At 35.3% G+C, this 6951-nt stretch overlaps 1 non-coding gene across 1 annotated transcript; it reads left to right on the top strand.

Moving 5' to 3' along the window:
- Positions 1-6630: 6630 nt before the first annotated feature.
- LOC140859010 (small nucleolar RNA R71) lies at positions 6631-6736 on the top strand. The gene has a single exon (XR_012142410.1). It is a non-coding gene; the product is annotated as a small nucleolar RNA R71 (small nucleolar RNA).
- The last annotated feature ends 215 nt before the right edge of the window (positions 6737-6951 follow it).

The following is a 6951-nucleotide window of genomic DNA, read 5'->3' as shown; positions in this document are numbered from 1 at the left end:
TTTTAAGAAAGAAGAAAAGAGAATTGAGCTCAAAATTTGGCTCAATAAATTTTTAGCAAAAAGAACTTGGAATCAGAAAGATACTTAAGCTGATGGATCCAGAATTCTTAGTTCTCTCTTAATTTTACACAATCTATCTTCACTTAAGGCCTTGATAAAGATGCCAGTCAATTATTTTTTAGTACAAATATAATAAAAAATTATATTATTATTTTGAACATGTTCTCTTATGAAATGATATCTAATTTCAATATGCTTTGATCTAGAATGCTGAATTAGATTTTTAGTTAGATTAATAGCACTAATTTTATCACATCTTATGGGAGTTTCATTGAGTTTGATGCCAAAGTCCTCAAGTTGTTGCTTAATCTACAAGGTTTGAGCACAGCAACTTTCGACTGCAATATATTCGACCTCGATCGTAAAAAGTGCCATCAAATTTTGCTTCTTGCTAAACCAAGAGATTAAGTTAACTTTAAAAAATTAGAAAGTTCCACTAGTACTTTTTCTATCTAATCTACATCCAGCAAAATCGACATCTGAATATCTTATTAAGTCAATTGATGAGACCTTAGAATATCATAATCTTAGAGTTTGTGTACCTTTTAAATATTTAAGAATTTTTTTAACTTTATTTAAATGTGATTCTTTTGGATTTGATTGAAAGCATACACATAGATAAATAATAAATATAATATCTGGTCTACTAGTAGTTAAATACAATAAAGAACCAATTATGCCTCTATAAAGTTGTGAGTCTACATTTTTACCTCCTTAATCCTTGTGAAGCTTACATGATGGGCTCATGGGGGTACCAATTGATTTGGACCCCTCCATTCCAAATATTTTAAGTAATTCTCTTGTGTACTTGCTTTGGGTGATGGAGATTCCTTCCTTTGTTTGTTTGATTTGGAGTTCGAAAAAGAATGTAAGTTCTTCCATTATGCTCATCTCGAACTCCTCCTGCATGAGCTTAGTAAAATCTTGACAAAGAGTTTTATTAGTAGATCCAAATATAATATCATCAATGTATATTTGCATAACTAAGATGTCAACATGATTTCTTTTAATAAAATGGGTTGTGTCTACATTTTTTCTTAAAAAATCATTATCAAGTAAGAATTTACTTAACCTTTCATACCACGTTCTAGGTGCTTGTTTTAAGTCATATAATGCTTTATTTAATTTAAAAATATGATTAGGAAAAGCATGATTTTTAAAACTGAAGAGTTGTTCTACATAAACTTCTTCGGCAATATAATCATTTAGAAAAGTACTTTTGATATCCATTTAGAATAACTTAAAATTCATAAAACATGCATATACAAGTAAAAGCCTAATTGCTTCTAATCTAGCAATAGGTGTAAAGGTCTCATCAAAATTAATTCTCTCTTCTTAATTATAACCCTTTACAACCAATCTTGCCTTATTCCTGATTATATTTCCATGTTCATCCAATTTATTCCTATATACCCATTCTGGGCTAATTATTAGATAATTTTTAGGTCTTGATACTAAAGTCCATACATTATTTCTTTCGATTTGATTAAGTTTCTCTTGCATTGCATTTATCTAATTATAATCTTTTTCAGCTTCATCCATGATTTTTTGTTTAGAATGAGAAACAAATGTGAAATGATTGTATGCATCTCTAAGTGAAGAACGAGTTCTTACTCCATATGTAAGATCATCAATGATTAATTCTTTGGGGTGATTGTGATCATACCTTCATTTTTTGGGTAAATTATTTATACTTTGAGGTTATTCTTATTGTTCTTCACCTTCATCCTCTTATTTGTTATCATGTTCTTCTTCATTATGAATTGTTGAGTCTTTTAGGGTGAGCTCCTTCATCCCTTCTATAAGAGGATCTGCATCATCAATACCTTCACTTTTTCTTGAAGGAAGATCATTAGTCTCATTAAAAACAACATGTATTGACTCCTCTACTACTAAAATTTTTTTGTTAAAAACTCTAAAAGCTTTGCTAGAAGAGGAGTAACTAAGAAAAATAGTTTCATCAGATTTTGCATCAAATTTTTCTAATCTCTCTTTACCATTGTTCAAAACAAAACATCGGCAACCAAAAACATAAAAAAATACAATGTTTGATTTTCTTCCTTTCCAAAGCTCATAGGGTGTTTTCTTTAGAATTGGTCTAATTAAAGCATGGTTTAAAATATAACATGCCGTGTTAATTACTTCCACCCAAAAGTATCTTGAGAGGTTGCTTTCACATAGCATGGTGAGGGCCATTTCTTCAAGGATTCTATTTTTTCTTTCTACTACCCCATTTTGTTAGGATGTTGGTGCGTAGTCGTTGATAGCATCAAAAATAACTCTACTCACTACGTAGGTAGGATGAGTCGAGATCGTATCCTCAGGGACCTTGGGCTAAGTTGAGATTGCAAGGTAAAAGAAAGAAGCGTTGTTTTTGATTTAAAAAATAAATTATCATAAAATTGAGGTAATTAAAAATAAAGAGCTCGGGAGTTTTGAATTAATTTGCACTAGCAGAGTTGTATCTCTTTTTTAACTAAATAGATGTGATTAATCTTAGGAAAAATACCTGTCTTTCCTCGGCACGCTCCGTACCCGTAGATCACGGCGCGTCTCCGGAAAGACTAGGTACACAACTCTTCTTTCCTCGGCACGCCCCGTATCCGTAGATCACGACGCGTCTCCGGAAAGTAAAAGTTGTTCCTAATATTAATCTAACAAGAAAGCATAAATAAAAGCATATGATATGGAGCAAATAAAGAACTCATGACAATTTAAATAAAAAGCATAATCTTTATTGCATATAAAGAAATACAGAAAAGTTTAGAACAATAAACCATCTCTGTGTCGTTACAAAATTTCTTCTCCACTCCCGAGACTGCTAGCCTAGCTGCTCATGAAGTAGTCCCTTTCTATTCCTCTATGCAAGGCTTTAGAAGAATTTCTGGGCTCCCCCCTCTAATGGGAGTACAAAAGCCTTTTTATAGATATTAGGGGGGAGGAGTTTTACATGGTTTTCCGATGTGGGACTAAAAAAAAAATACAAATCTTTCCACTTGAAATATTTCCAAATAAAAATTTTTTCTTTAATTTGCTCGCCACTGTGTCTGCGGTGCGCGCCTGCCCGCGTCCTGCCCGCGTCCGTGCCGCGTCCCGCGTCCGTCCTCGCGTCCAAACCGTGTCCTGCGTCCAAACCGCATCCACGCGCGCCTGGTTCTTCTTTTGAATTCACGCGCGCCATATTTTTTTCTTTTGAATTCATATCACGCGCGCCAGTCTTCATGCACCCAGCATTTATTCACGTGAACCTTTATTTGTATATTCCAAAAGGATACAAAAGTTCATTAATAATGACTTCTATATCCTTTTTAGATTCCTTGCATAGTATCTTCATTTTCTATAATACCAGATGTGTCTTTCTTTTATTTTAATTTTATTTTAAATCCAATTTTCTTCAAACTTGAATCTTTTTGATCTATGAATCGGACTCTTTGTATCAGCGATCACCTTTCCTGTAAAACATCGAAAGAAACATCAAATTATTAATAAATAAGATAAATTAAATATAATTTCTTAATTTAAAATACTTAAATTAAGTGTTTATCACACCCCCCAACTTGAATTTTGCTCGTCCTCGAGTAAAATATATATATCAACATTGTATACCGACTTGATTTTGAATAAAAAGTAGATTAGGCATCCCAAAAGGTAGATGTTACTTGGTCAGACCATTAAAGAGATATTTCATTGGATTATCAATTTGACCCAATTAGTGGCTGAGTTTTAACTAAAAAAAATTTCAGAGCTTTTCTTTCACCAACTCCCCACTTTACTCTTTAAATCCTCTAACTTAATGGAAAAGAGGTTTATTATCTTCTTGCAATTTAGTCCCCTTTTTTTTTTTTTTTTTTATATATATATATATATAACATTGCCTACCTTTTTACGCGAACCACAACGCTTACTTAGGCGAAAGGGCCCGGTTACTCAGTAGGAGACCAATGTTGTTTTTCTCTCTCTTTTTTTTTTTTTTTTTTTTTTTTTTTTTTTTTAAGGAGAAGTTTTGCATACCTCGATCTTTCCACCCAATTTCTCATGAAGCAGATTCTTTATTAAGATCAGTAAGAAGAAGGTTGTAGAATCACTCCTAAAATTTGGTCTAGTTTAAACCCTACCATTCATTGGGTTTTCTTAATAATTTATTCCTCAGTATCTCTAAAATTATCTTGACCGTTAATCATTCATTTATTAGGATGCCTATTTGACTCTTAATCAAAATAAAATTTGAATACACAAAACTAATTATTTCTGACCATACTCGAAGATTTGATTAATTTCCTTCCCCCCCCAACTTAATCTACATTGTCCTCAATGGAGTAAGAAAGCAAAGAAAATAAAAGGAGAGAGTGCACCTGGGATAATTTTGCTTCGGAAGTTGAAGATAGCTTCATTGATTAATAGGCTCTTGTTCTAAATTCCTGCAGCTGCGATAAAGTAAAAAAAAATATATATATATATGAAATCATTGGGTTGCCTCCCAACAAGCGCTAAGTTTTATGTCTTCAGCCAGACGTCAAGTTTATTAACAGACTCTTCCATACAGAGTGGTCCTTTATTCTTTAAAAAAAATGATGATCAGTTAAAATAAAATAGATGAAATTTGGGTTTCCTCCCAAAAAGCGCTAAGTTTTACGTCTTCAGCCAGACGTCATATGCAATAAAACCAACAAAAGATGGGTAATGGCTCATACTTGATTGTCCATGGAGGAGTGGTTTTATCATGTGGTGTATCCAACAATATGTTAACTTCTTTCATATATCCCTTAAAGTCATACACTCCAAAGTGAGCCAAGCAAGTATCTAAGGGTTCAGGTGCTAGAATTGTGGGTGTTGCATCTTCTATAATATCTTCTAGTGTATCTACTTTGAAGCAACTATCCATTGATGGTCCTTGGGAAGCACCAAACACATTCAGTCTCAGTTTCTTATTCCCAAACGATACGTCCATGACTCCTGTCCTACAATTGATGCATGCATTCGCCGTAGCTAGGAAAGGTCGTCCTAAGATAATGGGAATTTGTCTGGGGTTGCCACTTAATTCCATATCGAGAACCAGAAAATCAACTGGAAAGTAAAACTCATCTACCTTGACCAAGACATCCTCAAGCATTCCACGTGGTTCTTTAATTGATCTGTCGGCTAACTGTAATGTGACTGATGTGGGCTTCAGTTCTCCGAATCCAAAAAGTTCATACACCGAACTAGGTAAAAGATTCACACTTGCCCCTAAATCTAGAAGAGCTTTTTCAATGTGATAATCTCCTATAACACAGGAAATGATGGGGGCTCCTGGGTCTTTAAGCTTTGGAGGAGTGGCATGCTGGACGACAGAACTAGCCTGTTCAGTGAGACGTACTTTCTTTGGAATTTGTGATCTAGATTTACGTTTTTGGGTGCACAAATCCTTCAAAAATTTGGCATAAGCAGGGACCTGTTTGATTGCATCTAGAAGGGGAAGATTAATTTGGACTTGCTTAAACAATTCCAACATCTCATCGAGTTTTCCTCCCTTCTTATCTGCAGGAATAGGGGCTTTCAGGGCATCCGGAAATGGGGCTTTAGGCAAGTAAGATGATTCCGGTGCAGTTGGTTCCTTCTCTATTTTCAGGTCCTCCTTATTCTTGGGTGATTTGGATTCGGTTAGAGGTTTAGGGTCAGTCTCATTGGTTTTACTAGTGTGTTCAATGACCTTCCCATTTCTCAGAGTCATGATTGATTTGGCATGTTCAGAAAAAGCTTCTGGGGTATTATAACTCTCAATCACAAATTGCCCTCTTGGGTTGCTCTCGGGTTGGCTAGGTAATTTTTCTTCTTCCCTCCTACTGAATGCAGTCGCTAGTTGACCTATTTGGGTCTCTAGCTTAGCAATGGATTGTGTGTGGGAGTTAAGGATTTGAGTGTTGACTTCTAATCTTTCTAGTGCTTTCAGGACTTTTTCCTCAAAAGCTGAGCTGTGACCAGTAGTAGACGGTTGAGGAACATTTTGGAATTGATGGTATGGTCCATGCCTATATGTTGGGTCTTGATATTGAGGTCGAGGTGTGGCAGGACCAACCACTGGTTGTGGTCTCCAGGAAAAATTTGGATGGTTTCTCCAGCCGGGGTTATAAGTGTTCGAATATGGATCGTTTCCTGGTCTGCGAGCTTGTTGGACTTGCTGAACCTGTTCGTGCACAAACTCAGGAAATTGGGGTGCGGCTGGGCATTCACTAACAAAATGGTTTGGACTTGCACACAATGCACAAACTTCTTGGATTGGATTAGGTGGAATCGGGGATTGTCCAGTGTTTAGAAGACGATCTAATTTTTGGGACAGTTCATCTACCTTTTGATGGATATCTATGGCATTTCCTACTTCATATATTCCACCTCTTTTTGAGTTTAACATGGGTTTATCTCTAATGGAAGCAGACATATGATGTAATGAATTTTCACTTAAAATTTCAAACAGTTGCCATGCCTCATCCTCACTTTTCAGCATAAATGTCCCACCGCATGATGCATCGACCATTTGTCGATGTCTTTCAGAGAGCCCATCATAAAAACATTGGATTAACTGCCACTTGGGTACAGCATGGTGGGGACATTTTCTAATAAGGTCTTTTAATCTCTCCCATGTTTCATGAAACATTTCTCCATCTAATTGGGAAAAACTAGTTATGGCTTTCCTTATTTGATTAGTTTCTCCTATGGGAAAATATTTCTTGAGAAACTCTCCTTGCAGCTGGTCCCAGGTTGATATAGTCATGGAATCCAAAGTATGTAGCCAGTATTTGGCTTTATCCTTAAGTGAGAAAGGGAATAATTTCAACCTAAGAGCATCATCGGAGAAGTTGTGAATTTTGACAGTTGAGCATATCTCAAGAAATTCTTCAAGATGTTTATAAGGGT

The sequence above is a fragment of the Elaeis guineensis genome, chromosome 6 (assembly GCF_000442705.2).
Source record: "Elaeis guineensis isolate ETL-2024a chromosome 6, EG11, whole genome shotgun sequence".
Taxonomy (NCBI): Eukaryota; Viridiplantae; Streptophyta; class Magnoliopsida; order Arecales; family Arecaceae; genus Elaeis; species Elaeis guineensis.
Note: the sequence above shows the minus strand (reverse complement) of the source record. Positions and strands in the feature narration are given on the sequence as shown.